This window comes from Triticum aestivum, chromosome 1A (assembly GCF_018294505.1).
Source record: "Triticum aestivum cultivar Chinese Spring chromosome 1A, IWGSC CS RefSeq v2.1, whole genome shotgun sequence".
Taxonomy (NCBI): Eukaryota; Viridiplantae; Streptophyta; class Magnoliopsida; order Poales; family Poaceae; genus Triticum; species Triticum aestivum.
Window position 1 is genome coordinate 383,541,742 of NC_057794.1, and position 16,209 is coordinate 383,557,950.

The following is a 16,209-nucleotide window of genomic DNA, read 5'->3' on the forward strand; positions in this document are numbered from 1 at the left end:
CGAAGGTCGTCGTTTTGCCGCTGCGGCGCCTCCGTGCGGCAGTCGGCCTCGTTCTGCGCGGCAGCCGCATCGAGGAGCCGCTGGACTCGCTCCATCATTAGGCGGCGCTCTTCGCCCTCGAAATTGTCCAGCTCGTCCGCCGCCACCTGGGCGGCTCGAATGTTCTCCGCAGGTGTAGCGTACATAGGGCGACTTGCCCCGAATAGGTTGGCGATGGCTACGCCGCGCTGCTGGACCACGCCATGGCGGCTGGGCCCAGCTGGGGCTGGCGAGCCAGCAACAGCGCGATCGATCTCTCGCTGGTAGGCTTCTGACAAGCGTCTCATGCTAGCCAGCTTCTTCGCACCTTCGACGAGCTGAAGGCGGCGCGCCTCCAACGTCTCCACGTCAGCGTCTTCCGGAATGGGCACAGCCAGGTCTTGTAGTGCCGCGCCGAGTGGGTCATGCGCTCCTCCGCCGGGAGGCTCGTCATGACTAATGACGAGCACCTCGGTGACGGTGCTTCTGTCGCTCTCTGCGCGAGGGAGAGGCTCGTCGTAGACCACCACGTTAGTGGGGAACGCATCGAGCGACGCGGTGTCGGAGTCGACCAGCATCGGCGCAGTGGAACTTACAGATTCCAAGTCCACGGCAGGCTCGCCGGCGACATGGAGTTGGTCGAGGAGGCCCGCGAGGAGGCTCTCGGAGCCGCCCGTGCCTGAGTTGGATGCAAGTTCGTCGGAGAGGCGAACCTCGCCGACAAGTTCGACGAGGCAGCTGGCTACACAGGTGATCTCAATGCCGTGCAGCGCGTCAGCACAAACTCCGTCTGGCGTGCCTGGCTGGCTGCGCTCGACAGGGAGGAAAAGGGTTCCCGTCCAGAGCAGGTCTCCGGACGACGATGCACCAAGCCCCATGGTGGGCGCCAAATGTCGGGGGTTGGGTGCGACATATGCCAAAGGATGGCTTATCATGGTGGGGGCGAGTAGAACGTCGCCGGTGCCTGGAAACGGGATGAGGCGAAGACATGCACGCCAGCGAATCTTACCCAGCTTCAGGGCTCTCCAGGGAGATAATACCCCTACTGCTGCTCTACGGGGTCTCCGCATGATCACTATGGCAAAGTGTTTACATGATTGCTCCTTGAGCTGTTTCCTAGAGGTAGGAGAAGGCAAGGCTAGCTCTCTCCTTTCTATATGATCTGGTCTAGTGCTAATGGATTCCAACCCTTTGCATGGGTGCCCTGGGGGGTTTATATAGGCCTACCCCCCAGGGGTACAACGGTAATCCGGCTAGACGCGGGCCCAGCTGTCAGTGCCTCCAGCCTTCGTCTTCTCCGCCGACTGCTGGGACCTGCCGGCTGGTGGGCCCTGCCGACCGGCTCGATACGGAGCCGACAGGCCGTGTCCACCGCGGGCGGGTCTTGCCGGCTGCTGATTACTGTAGCCGTGCTTCTAATGACGCGGGCTTGGTCATGGAGTCGTGGCAACGACCCCGCCGCCTGGCGGGCGATCACTATTGCCACTCTCCGTCACATCTGGTTAATGGCGCATGGGCCCCGGGGCAGGAGCTGGCCGACTCTCGGGGGCTGACTCCCAACGGGTCCGACTAGTGGCGCACTTGCCGTCTTTTGGGGTCCCACTGGCTGGTGGAACCCGCCGCCCCAGGGTCATACAGACAAGCCGTCGTGGGCGCAGGATTCGGTCCACTAGTGCTAATATCAGGGCTGGCATGGCAACAGTGCCACGCCGCACGGAGATCTCCACGGGTACGGTGTACTGTGGCCATGCCTGCCCCTGGAAAGGTGTGGGAGCAGGCTTCACTGTAGCCACTCCCCTGTCCTGTCCCTCTTGATGAGGACATGGGGTTTGTTGGAGTCGCGGTCCGACTCCCCAAGGTCGGCTTCTCGGGAAGTCGTCAGTCAGGAGTCGGCTTATCCTGAAGTCGTTCCTGGGACTCGGCCGCGAGTGGCTAGTCAGTTGCCTTGCTCCCGACTTCTCAAAATGCGGCTCTGTGTCCTGGGGTCTTGAGGGGCGTAGCCTTGCCCCGATGTCTTGAAAGGTTCTGGGGCTCGGGTTAGCCTACCCGTGGCCCATTACTCCGACATGCATTAAGTAAGATGACATGATGTAGAGGAATAAACTCAAGCAATATGATGTAAACCCCATCTTTTTATCCTCGATGGCAATAATACAATATGTGCCTTGCTGCCCCTACTGTCACTAGGAAAGGACAACGCAAGATTGAACCCAAATCTAAGCACTTCTCCCTATGCAAGAAAAACCAATCTAGTTGGCCAAACTAAACCTATAGTTCGAAGAGAATTAAAAGATAACAAATCATGCATAAAAGAATTCAGAGAATATTCAAATAATATTCATATATAAGCTGATCATAAATCACAATTCATTGCATCTCGACAAACACATTGTAAAAGAAGATTACATCAGATAGATCTCCAAGAACATCAAGGAGAACATGGTATTGAGAATCAAAGAGAGAGAAGAAGCCATCTAGCTACTAGCTGTGGACCCGTAGGTATGAGGTAAACTACTCACACTTCATCGGAAGGGCAATATAGTTGATGTAGAAGCTCTCCATGATCGAATCCCCCTCCGGCAGGGTGCCGGAAAAGGTCCCTAGATGGGATCTCACAGGAACAGAAGGTTGCGGCGGTGGAAAAGTGTTTTTGTGGATGCTTCTGGTAGTTTGGGAATATATGTGAATATATAGGAGGAAGATCTAGGTCACAGGGTCACCGACGGGCCCACAAGGCAGGGGAGCACGCCCTCCACCCTTGTGGCCGCCTCGTGGCTCTTCTGACTTGCACTCCAAGTCTCTTGGGTGATTTCTGTTCCAAGAAAAATGATCGCGAAGGTTTTGTTCTGTTTGGACTCCGTTTGGTATTCCTTTTCCGCGAATCTCAAAAACAAGGAAAAAACAGAAACTGGCACTGGGCTCTAGGTTCATAGGTTAGTCCCAAAAATAATATAAAATAGCACATTAATGCATATAAAACATCCAAAACAGATAATATAATAGCATTGAACAATCAAAAATTATAGATACGTTGGAGACGTATCAAGCATCCCCAAGCTTAAATCATGCTCGCCCTCGAGTAGGTAAATGATAAAAACAGAATTTTTGATGTGGAATGCAACCTAACATATTTATCCATGTAATTTTTCTTTATTGTGGCATGAATGTTCAAATCCATAAGATTCAAAACAAAAGTTTAACATTGACATAAAAACAATAATACTTCAAGCATAATACTAACATGGCAATTATGTCTTCTCAAAATAACATGTCCAAAGAAAGCTTATCCCTACAAAATCATATAGTCTGGCTATGCTCCATCTTCATCACACAAAATATTCAAATCATGCACAACCCCGATGACAAGCCAAGCAATTGTGATGTTCTCAAACTTTTTCAACTTTCACGCAATACATGAGCGTGAGCCATGGACATAGCACTATAGGTGGAATAGAATATGGTGGTTGTGGAGAAGACAAAAAGGAGATAGTCTCACATCAACTAGGCGTATCAACGTGCTATGGAGATGCCCATCAATAGATATCAAAGTGAGTGAGTAGGGATTGCCATGCAACGGATGCACTAGAGCTATAAGTTTATGAAAGCTCAAAAGAAAACTAAGTGGGTGTGCATCCAACTTGCTTTCCCATGAAGACGTAGGGCAATTTGAGGAAGCCCATCATTGGAATATACAAGCCAAGTTCTACAATGAAAAATTCCCACTAGTATATGAAAGTGACAACATAGGAGACTCTCTATCATGAAGATCATGGTGCTACTTTGAAGCACAAGTGTGGAAAAAGGATAGTAACATTGCCCCTTCTCTCCTCTTATCTCTTTTTTATTTGGCTTCTTTGCCCTCCCTTTTATTTTTTCCTCACATGCGACAATGCTCTAATAATGAAGATCATGACACTTTTATTTACTTACAACTCAAGAATTACAACTCGATACTTAGAACAAAATATGACTCTATATGAATACCTCCGGCGGTGTACCGGGATGTGCAATGACTCAAGAGTGACTTGTATAAAAAATGATGGAAGGTTGCTTTGCCACAAATATGATGTCAACTACATGATCATGCAAAGCAATATGATAATGGTGGAACATGTCATAATAAAACGGAATGGTGGAAAGTTGCATGTCAATATATCTCGGAATGTCTATGGAAATGCCATAATAGGTAGGTATGATGGCTGTTTTGAGGAAGGTATATGGTGGGTGTATGGTACCGGTGAAATTTGCGCGGTACTAGAGATGCTAGCAATGGTGGAAGGGTGAGAGTGCGCATAATCCATGGAATCAACATTAGTCATAAAGAACTCACATACTTATTGCAAAAATCTTTTAGTCATCGAAACAAAGTACTATGCGCATGCTCCTAGGGGGATAGATTGGTAGGAAAAGACCATCGCTCGTCCCCGACCGCCACTCATAAGGAAGACAACCAAAAAATATCTAATGCACCAACTTCGTTACATAATGGTTTGCCATAGATGCATGCTAGGAGACTCACAAACCTTAACACAAGTATTTCTCAAATTCACAATTACTCACTAGCATGACTCTAATATCACCATCTTTATATCTCAAAACAATCATAAGGAATCAAACTTCTCATAGTATTCAATGCACTTTATATGAAAGTTTTTATTATATCCCTCTTGGATGTCTATAATATTAGGACTAAATTCATAACCAGAGAAAATTACCATGCTGTTTAGAGGCTCTCAAAAAAATATAAGTGAAGCATGAGATTTCAATAATTTCTACAAAATAAAGCCACCTCCATGCTCTAAAAGATATAAGTGAAGCACTAGAGCAAAATTGGCTAGCTCAGAAGATATAAGTGAAGCATATAGAGTATTCTAATAAATCTCGTTCATGCGTGTCCCTCTCAAAAGTTGTGTACAGCAAGGATGATTGTGGCAAACAAAAAAGCAAAGACTCAAATCATACAAGATGCTCCAAGCAAAACACATATCATGTGGTGAATAAAAAAATAGCCTCGAGTAAAGTTACCGATAGACAAAGACGAAAGAGGGGATGCCTTCCGGGGCATCCCCAAGCTTAGGCTCTTGGTTGTCCTTGAATATTACCTTGGGGTTCCTTGGGCTTCCCCAAGCTTAGGCTCTTGCCACTCCTTATTCTGTAGTCCATCAAATCCTTACCCAAAACTTGAAAACTTCACAACACAAAGCTCAACAGAAAATCTCATAACCTCCGTTAGTATAAGAAAATAAATCACCACTTTTGGTACTGCTGTAAACTCATTATTTATTTATATTGGTGTAATATCTACTGTATTCCAACTTTTACATGGTTCATACCCCGTGATACTAACCATAGATTCATCAAAATAAGCAAACAAAACGCGAAAAATAGAAGCTGTCAAAAACAGAACAGTCTGTAGTAATATGTAACTCTCGAATACTTCTATAACTCCAAAATTCTGAAAAATTAGGAAACCCTAGGAAATTTGTTTACTAATCTTATTCAAAAAGAATCAGTATTTTATTGCGGTTCTATTAAAAATGATAATTGTTTTCCTAGGCGCAAAAGTTTCTGTTTTTCAGCAAGATCAAATCAACTATCACAGCAAGCCATCCCAAAGGTCTTACTTGGCACAAACACTAATTAAAATACAAAACCACATATAACCAGAGGCTAGATGAATTATTTATTACAAAATAGGAACAAAAAGCAAAGAACAAAAATAAAATTGGGTTGCCTCCCAACAAACACTATTGTTTAACGCCCTTAGCTACGCATAAAAACACAAATAGATCTAGGTATTTTCATATTTGATATGCAATCCATAAGTAGCTCTCATAATAGATTCATATGGCTACTTAATTTTATTTCTAGGAAAGTGTTCCATGCCCTTCCTTAACGGAAATTGAAATCTAATGTTTCCTTCTTTCATATCAATAATTGCACCAATCGTTCTAAGCAAAGGTCTACCAAGAATGATAGGACATGCAGGATTGCAATCTATATCAAGAATGATGAAATCTACGGGCACATAATTCCTATTTGCAACAATAAGAACATCATTAATCCTTCACATAGGTTTCTTAATAGTGGAATCCGCAAGATGTAAATTTAAAGAACAATCATCAATTTCACGAAACCTAACACATCACATAAAGTTTTTGGAATGGTGGAAACGCTAGCACCCAAATCACACAAAGCATGGCACTCATAATCTTTAATATCAATCTTAATAGTAGGTTCCCACTCATCATAAAGTTTTCTAGGGATAGAAACTTCCAATTCAAGCTTTTCTTTAAAAGATTGCATCATAGCATCAACAATATGTTTAGTAAAAGCCTTATTTTGATTATAAGCATGAGGAGAATTCAACATGGATTGCAACTAGGAAATACAATCTACTAAAGAATAATTATCATAATTAAATTCCTTGAAATCCAAAAGAGTGGTTCATTGCTACTTAAAGTTTTGACATCTCCAATCCCACTTTAACTAAGGTTGACTCATCTCTAGTCCCATTTTTATCAAGATTTATTCTGGAAAACAAAGATTCAATAGGAGTCACATCAATCACTTTAAGATCTTCCTCATTATTTTCACGAAAACTAGAAGAACAAGTTTTTACAAACCAATCTCGCTTAGCACGTATCTTAGCGGTTCTTTCTTTGCACTCATCAATGGAGATTATCATAGCCTTTAGGGATCCATTGATATCATGCTTGGGTGGAATAGATCTAAGTTTCAAAGAATCAACATCAAGAGAAATTATATCCACGTTCCTAGCCAAATCATCAATCTTAAGCAATTTTTCTTCAACCAAAGCATTGAAATTCTTTTACGAACTCATAAATTCTTTAACACTATTCTCAAAATCAGAGGGCATATTATTATAATTTCCATAAGAATTGTTGTAGGAATTACCATAATTGTTAGAGGAATTACTAGGAAGCAGGCTAGGATTAAAATTACCTCTATACGCGTTATTACCAAAATTGTTCCTACCAACAAAATTCACATCCATAGATTCATTATTATTTCAATCAAAGTAGACAAATGCATATCATTAGGATCAATAGAAGCACTCTTGATAGCAAATAATTTCATAAGTTCATCCATCTTTCCACTCAAAACATTAATCTCTTCAATCGCATGCACCTTTTTACTAGTGGAAGATCTTCCGGTATGCCATTGAGAATAATTAACCATAATACTATCTAGGAGTTTAGTAGCCTCTCATGAAGTAATTTCCATAAAAGTGCCTCTCACAGCCAAATCTAAAGATTTCTAGAAGCAAAATTCAATCCAGCATAATTTTTTTGTATAATCATCCACAAATTCAAACCATGAGTGGGGCAGTTTCATATCATCAATTTCATCCTCTGCCAAGATTGTGGAACATGTTCATGATCAAGTTTCTTAAAGTTCATAATATCATTCCTAAGGGAGATGATCTTAGCGGGAGGAAAATACTTGGAAATAAAAGCATCTTTACACTTATTCCATGAATCAATACAATTTCTGGGCAAAGATGAAATCTAAATTTTAGCACGATCTTGAAGTGAGAACGGAAATAGATTCATTTTAACAATATCCTTATCCACATCCTTTTTCTTTTGCATATCACACAACCTAATGAAATTATTAAGATGGGATGCGGCATCTTCATTAGGAAGGCTGGTTTGATCTTTCATAACAAGATTCGACAAAGGGCATTGATTTCATAAGATTCCACACTAGTGGTAGGAGCAATTAGAGTACTAATAAAATCATTGTTATTTGTACTGGAAAAGTCACACAATTTTGTATTCTCTTGAGCCATCGTAACAAAGTAAGCAATCCAACACATGAGCACACAAAAAGAAAATGAAGAAGACGAATGGAAGAGGGGCGAAGCCAAAGGCCAATCTTTTCGAAAATCGTTTTAAAAGTGGGAAGAGGAAAACGAGAGGCAAATGGCAGATAATGTAATGCAAAAGATAAGAGTTTACGATGGGTACTTGGTATGTATTAACTTGGCATAGATCTCCCCGGCAACGGCGCCAGAAATTCTTCCTGTTACTTCTTGAGCTTGTGTTGGTTTTTACCTTGAAGAGGAAAGGGTGATGCAGCAAAGTAAAGATAAGTATTTCCCTCAGTTAGAGAACCAAGGTATCAATTCAGTAGGAGACAACGCACAAATGACTGATACCTGCACAAACAATCAAACAAACTTGCACCTAACGCGATAAAGGGGTTGTCAATCCCTTCACAGTCACTTGCAAAAGTGAGATCTGATAGAGATAGATAAAACTAAACAAAAGATAAATTAAATATTTTTGGGTTTTTTGGTTTATAGATCGGAAAGTAAAGATTGCAAAATAGTAGATCGGAAACTAATATGATGGAAAATAATAGATCAGAAACTTATATGGTGGAAAATAGAAGATCGCAAACTTATATGATAGAAAATAGACCCGGGGGCCATAGGTTTCACTAGAGGATTCTCTCAAGATAGCAAATAATACGGTGGGTGAACAAATTACTGTCAAGCAATTGATAGATAAGTGCAAAGTTATGACGATATCTAAGGCAATGATTATGAAATATAGGCATCACGTCCGTGTTAATTAGACCAAAACGATTCTGCATCTACTACTATTACTGACTCCTGCCTGCATCTAGAGTATTAAGTTCATGAAGAACGGAGTAACGCATTAAGTAAGATGACATGATATAGAGGAATAAACTCAAGCAATATGATGTAAACCCCATCTTTTTATCCTCGATGGCAACAATTCAATATGTGCCTTGCTGCCCCTACTGTCATTGGGAAAGGACACCGCAAGATTGAACCCAAAGCTAAGCACTTCTCCCATTGCAAGAAAAACCAATCTAGTTGGCCAAACTAAACCGATAGTTCTAAGAGAATTACAAAGATATCAAATCATGCATAAAAGAGTTCAGAGAAGATTCAAATAATATTCATAAATAAGTTGATCATAAATCCACAATTCAACGGATCTCGACAAACACACTGCAAAAGAAGATTACATCGGATAGATCTCCAAGAACATCGAGGAGAACATGGTGTTGAGAATCAAAGAGAGAGAAGAAGCCATCTAGCTACTAGCTATGGACCCGTAGGTCTAAGGTAAACTAATCATGCTTCATTAGAAGGGCAATAGAGTTGATGTAGAAGCCGTCCGTGATCGAATCCCCCTCCGGCAGGGTGCCGAAAAAGGTCCCTAGATGGGATCGCACGGGAACAGAAGGTTGCAGCGGTGGAGAAGTGTTTTTGTGGATGCTTCTGGTGGTGTGGGAATATGTGTGAATATATAGGAGGAAGAACTAGATCAGGGGGTCACCGAGGGGCCCACAGAGCAGGGGGCGCGCCCTCCACCCTTGTGGCCGCCTCATGGCTCTTCTGACTTGCACTCCAAGTCTCCTAGGTGTCTTCTGGTCCAAGAAAAATCATCGCGAAGGTTTTATTCCATTTGTATTCCTTTTATGCGAAGCTCAAAAACAAGGAAAAACAGACACTGGCGATGGGCTCTAGGTTAATAGGTTAGTCCCAAAAATAATATAAAATAGCTTATTAACGCATATAAAACATCCAAAACATATAATATAATAGCATGGAACAATAAAAAATTATAGATATGTTGGAGACGTATCACTCAACCATAGCCAATGCGCCCGTAGGGCCACATTGAGCCGGCGAAAGTCCGGTAAACTCAAGCTGCCAATCCATTTTGGAGTGTAGAGCTCCTTCCAATTCACAACACACTAAGAACCTCGTGTCTCAACCAAGCCAACCCAGAAAAGGCTCTGACAGACCCTGGCAATGCTGGGAAGTACTTTCGGAGGTACATCCAGTGCCAGCATCACGTGAATTGGCATAGCACATAGTACAGATTGCGTCAGAGTAAGCTACCCCGCCTTGTCCATGCCAGCGGCGCACCAAGTGGGTAATTTACTTACCACTCCATCCATAGTTTCTTGGAACCGAGCTTCCAATTGTTTGCGCGGGAGAGTGGCAAGGCGGGGTACATGATGGGGAATACACTGATGGGGTAGGCTATTGGGAAACGTAGTAGAAAAAATCACAGGTTGGGATCATGATCATTATCGTCACTGAGTTGCAGCCGGAGAAGAACGTGTCAGTGTAGATCATACTTGGATTCCCTCATACCGCCCACGAATGATCCCTTGAACCGAAGACCGAAAGCACGGCCACTCTACTTGGTTGCAAGCGTGCAGCCTTCATGACCCGGCAGCACTTCACCATCTAGAGCTAATCGTTGCCAGAGAATTAGATGGAGGATATTAGAACCACAATGGGGCTTCTAATTATGAGGACAAGAGGATTAGCCAAGCTCTAATTAGTGAACTAGGACTGACTAGAGCAAGAACTAGAGGAGGCTCCAAAAACTATGTATCCAATAGATCAAAAAAACTAGTATATATAGGTTGGAGGGGGGAGAGCAACCACCAAGGAGGAAAAGTAACTCCTTGGGGCGCCGGCCAAGGGTCCCCTAGTCCAGTCCCCCCCCCCCTTATATGTAAGGGGGCGCCACTTCCTTATGGGCCCTTGTGGCCCATAACTCCTTCCACCTGATGGCATTTTAAGGCCCGTTGATATTTAAATTAAATATAAAATATTCTAAATACCTCTAGAGCATTATATATATATATTAACATCTCCATAAACATTTTCCACATATATATAATGTATCAGTAATACCCGGTATTACCTGATACTCACTAAAACCCTTCCAGTGACCCCGAAACACTTCCGGATCCTCTCGGAACTATTCCAAATATTCATGAAATAATTCCACAAATATATTCTCATGACTCCTGTCCTACTAGCACTTAGAAAATCATGATTGCCTTAAGCTTGTGACCCCATAGGTTCGGTAACTCACAAACATGGGTGAAACCGTTCATAGAATGACCGACAACGGGGTCGTGGACGTCCGTATCGATCCCTGTGAGTACACGAATGATATTCGAGTGAACCTTTGGTTATAATGTGATATTACCTATGCTTTGTGATACTTTACAAAACCCGAGATGCATCAGTATCCTCCCGATTGATCACCATGCTCACTATACCGAAATCATCGTTACCGATTTAGTTCTTCTTTCTCGTTATAGTGTTCCGGCATCCCCGTGACTAAGTCACGTGTGTCTGGCCATACGATGATTGATGCCATCACACCAAGAGGGCCCTAATAATATTTCTCCATCATCGGAGGAGCAAATCCCACTCTCGAGCTATCCGGACACTTGTCAAACTTTCTGATGAACCTATAAGTTGTTGTTATGATCACTGTCGTGGGATTGTCACGTCAGATGTCCTAGTGTGAGGACTTAGTCATGGAGCCATCACAGCGAGATTAACTTAAAGGGGTTAACATGGAACAAAGAACACAGGGAGTTTATATTGGTTCGGCCCCTTGCGGTGAAGGTAAAGGCCTAATCCAGTTGAGGTGCTATTACTTATGTCTCGATTACCAGGGAGTGAATATGCTTGACCTAGCTTTTGATCTCTTCTTTCTTGCCCCTAACTTGCCACCGGGTCGTCCCTTTATATTACTGAGGTTGACGCCCGGTGGCTTACAGAGTCCTGGCCAGCTCATAAACGTGTCCGGCCTGGTGACTTAACTACAATTTCCTTATCATACAAGTTATACACATATGGCGGTTTACACCTATGGGCCTTAAGCCGCCTTTGGGCCTTGGGCCCTTCATAAATTATACTCATCAACCACCATCTTCAATTCCTTCCTGGGTTGTCTTTTATGAGTCGCCATGAATATAACCCGTCCCCTCTTGGGCGGGTTAACTCAATAACTATATCCCCAACATTAGGCCCCAGGTTGATTTGAACCTGTTCACATCAATCTTCAACACTACGAAAAATCCCTCCTTCATTACCTTCGCGAAACTTGTAGCTCATCATGACGTCATCCTATGGGATCATGATAACCAGCCATGACGTCACCTATCATTAATTTTGCACAAGGCCAAATCTTTAATATATCTCCTTATTTTTAATGAATCTCTGAAAATCGAGGCATCTGCATTGTTACAGATCCGTTTTTTGACCTCCTCAATTCTCGCGCTTGCCACTTATCCATTCACCTTATAAATAGGGTCGGGGTCTCTTTCACTTCCCCCTCAGCCTCTTTGTCTTGACTTCTTCCTCACGACGCCCTAGCACTCGTGCTCTGCCGCCGCCGTCGACCCTTGCCTCTGCTTTATCAACGGCCGCTACATCAACCTGTTCGGACTAGATTCTACTCGCACGCCTCTGCCGCTCAACAGCCTTGGTAAATTCTTCCTCTCCCCCTCCGTAGATCTCATTAGGGTTTATACGAGTCCATGGAAGCTCATCGTCGTTCTTCACTGTTCTTCGCTATAGCACGGATATTCAACTCAAGGTTGATACCTTTCTTGTGCGGCAATAGCCATAGTTCCTTTTTTCATCATCAGAGCATCTCCTTTTGCATAGAAAATTCAATCTGGATCTTGTGAACAGCTCAAGCTCCCATATTTAGGTCTGGATATATTTTTATTTCCTGGTGCGCATTAGATACAAAATTGTAACATCAATCTATAGAACATGTTTTTCATCACTTAGCAATTTCCATCTATAGATATGTTCCTCCAATAGTGGTATGGGCGGCTTAGTTTAAAAATAATAACCCACCAGGTATCATTAGTCCCCTTTTAAGCCGCCAATATCTTTTAGTAATCTTGTAATATCATGTTCCGACTTAATATCTAATTGTGCTTCATTATTGTTTGTCCTTGAATCATAAGCCGGCTTAACCATGTGATCTTAAACTAGCGTAATATTTTTCCAGAAATGGCTAAGACATATACTTCCTGCAATTGGGTTAAATCCCGGATTACTAAAGAAGATCTGAACAATCATGTCGCCACTGGCGCCTTAGCCAAAAAGGAAGATATCCACTGGACAGCTCCTGGTGATGACGTCCTTCCTCGACCCAAAAATGGGGAAGTAGTCGTTTTTAATGATCACTTGGATCGAGGGTTCAGCCCTCCCGGCTCAAAAAAATTTCATGACGCACTTCATTTCCTCAAAATGCACCCTCAAGACATCAGACCCAACTCCGTGTCTAACCTTTGCAATTTTCAAGTATTCTGTGAAGCATATCTTCAAGAGGAACCACAGTCGACTTATTCAGGGAATTCTATTATTTAAATCGTTAGACTAAATTTGTTGACGAACCATGCCAAGAACTTGGTGGAGTCATCATTCAGAAGAGAAAAGACGTCAGTTTTCCTCATGCCAAACTTCACAACCATCCCTAAGACTAGAACCAGACATGGTTCTATGTTAGGGACACTTCTGATATGCCTCCAACGTATCTATAATTTTTGATTGCTCCATGCTATATTATCTACTATTTTGGACATTATTGGGCTTTATTATCCACTTTTATATTATTTTAGGGACTAACCTATTAACCGGAGGCCCAGCCCAGAATTGCTGTTTTTTGCCTATTTTAGGGTTTCGAGAGTAATAGTAGTAGATGCAGGCAGGAGTCGGTCTACTTGTCTCAGACGTGATCCCTATATACATGATCATACCTAGATATTCTCATAACTATGCTCAATTCTGTCAATTGCTCAACAGTAATTCTTTCACCCACCGTAAAATACTTATGCTCTTGAGAGAAGCCACTAGTGAAACCTATGGCCCCCGGGTCTATCTCATCATATTAATCTTCCAATACGTAGTTATTTCCTTTGCTTTTATTTTACTTTGCATCTTTATCACAAAAATACCAAAAATATTATCTTCTCACATCTATCAGATCTCACTCTCGTAAGTGACCGTGAAGGGATTGACAACCCCTTATCGCATTGGTTGCGAGGAGTTATTTGTTTTGTGCAGGTACTAGGGATGCGCGCGTAGCCTCCTACTGGATTGATACCTTGGTTCTCAAAAACTGAGGGACATACTTACGCTACTTTGCTGCATCATCCTTTCCTCTTCAAGGAAATCCAACGTAGTGCTCAAGAGGTAGCAAGAAGAATTTCTGGCGCCGTTGTCGGGGAGGTTCGCGCAAGTCAAAATTTGATTCCCGACGACGAGCCATTTCTGGCGCCGTTGCCGGGGAGTCTATGCAAAAGTCAACATACCAAGTACCCATCACAACCATTATCTCCCGCATTACATTATTTGTCATTTTCCTCTCGTTTTCCTCTCCCCCACTTCACCCTTGCCGTTTTATTCGCCCTCTCTCTCTCTCTATCCTCCCTCTCTTTCTCTATTTGCCTCTTTTTGCCTTTTGCACTTTCTGCCGTCATGTCTGAAATTGGGGAAATTATTGTCGATATGGACAATAATAATATCATGAAAAATTCTGATGCTCCTGCTGAAGAACCCCCTATCTTACATACAAAAAAACTCCGTGTTGGTAGTGGTAATATTATTGGAAAAGGAGTTATTCAAGATTTCTTTACTGGTGTTGGGGCTTTACCTTCTATAGGTAGTTCTATCCTTCATAGAACTAGTATTCTTGCGGACGCTATTGCCATGCTTGTAGTTGAACTTGAAAGACAATTCATGCACATGCATCCTTGCATACAAAGGATTTTTCTAGAATTTTCTAATATTGAGCATTCCTCTGTTAAGCGTGCCGCTACTATCTTTTTGGCTCATGAGTTTAGATTCATAATAAAAGAGGCCAAAGAAATCTTTGCACATTATAGGGTGGATGCTTTCCGTCCTCCCATAGAGGCTATCCTTTTTGATCAATAAGAAATAATGCATTTTCAATCTCTAGACTATGTTGCTTTCAATGAAAATCTTAGAAAAAGGGTTCCTACCAATGTTTTAGTTGATAGAATTTCTGAACTTAATGATGATTTGGCCATTCGAAATAATGAACTAGGATATTCTCTTGAATATAGGCTCACAAAGTTCTATAAAAAGAATGCTTATAATGATGAATTGGTTGTGCAAGACGAAGGGCCGAAGGAGGAACCAATACCTCCTAAAGTTGATCTTGGGGACTTTTGTCCCATTAAATTTAGCCCTTTTGATTATTTTTGCTTGCCTCAAAGAAAAATTGTTTCCAAACATAGAGAATATGAAATGAGTTTTAATGATCTATCTTACTATTATGGCAATACCTAGATCTATCCTTACTTTTTATGCCTAGCTAGGGGCGTTAAACGATAGCGCTTGTTGGAGGAAACCCTATTTTATTTTTATTCCTTGCTTTTTGCTCCTGTTTAGTAATAAATAATTTACCTAGCCTCTGTTTTGTTTGTGTCTTTTGTGTTTAATTAGTGTTTGTGCCAAGTAGAACCGTTGGGAAGACTTGGGGAAAGTCTTGATATCTTGCTGTAAAAAACAGAAACTTTAGCACTCACTAGAACTGCTGCCATTTTTATTTGGAAAGTGATATTTAGTTAATTATTTTTTCAGATGATTAATAGATAAATTCATCAAGTCCAGAAATTTATTTTATAATTTTTGGGGTTCCAGATCTTGCGCTAGCTACAGATTACTACAGACTGTTCTGTTTTTGACAGATTCTGTTTTTCGTGTGTTGTTCGCTTATTTTGATGAATCTATGGCTAGTAAAATAGTTTATAAACCATAGAGAAGTTGGAATACAGCAGATTAACACCAATATAAATAAAGAATGAGTTCATTACAGTACCTTGAAGTGGTCTTTTGTTTTCTTTCGCTAACGGAGCTCATGAGATTTTCTACTTTAAGTTTTGTGTTGTGAAGTTTTCAAGTTTTGGGTAAAGATTTGATAGATTATGGAACAAGGAGTTGCAAGAGCCTAAGCTTGGGGATGTCCATGGCACCCCCAAGATAATCTAAGGACACCTAAAAGCCAAAGCTTGGGGATGCCCCGGAAGGCATCCCCTCTTTCGTCTACTTCTATCGGTAACTTTACTTGGAGCTATATTTTTATTCACCACATGATATGTGTTTTGCTTGGAGCGTATTGTATGATTTGAGTCTTTATTTGTTAGTTTACCACAATCATCCTTGCTGTACACAACTTTTGAGAGAGCCATACATGATTTGGAATTTTTTAGAATACTCTATGTGCTTCGCTTATATCATTTGAGTTATATAGTTTTGCTCTAGTACTTCACTTATATCTTTTAGAGCACGGTGGTGGATTTGTTTTATAGAAACTATTGATC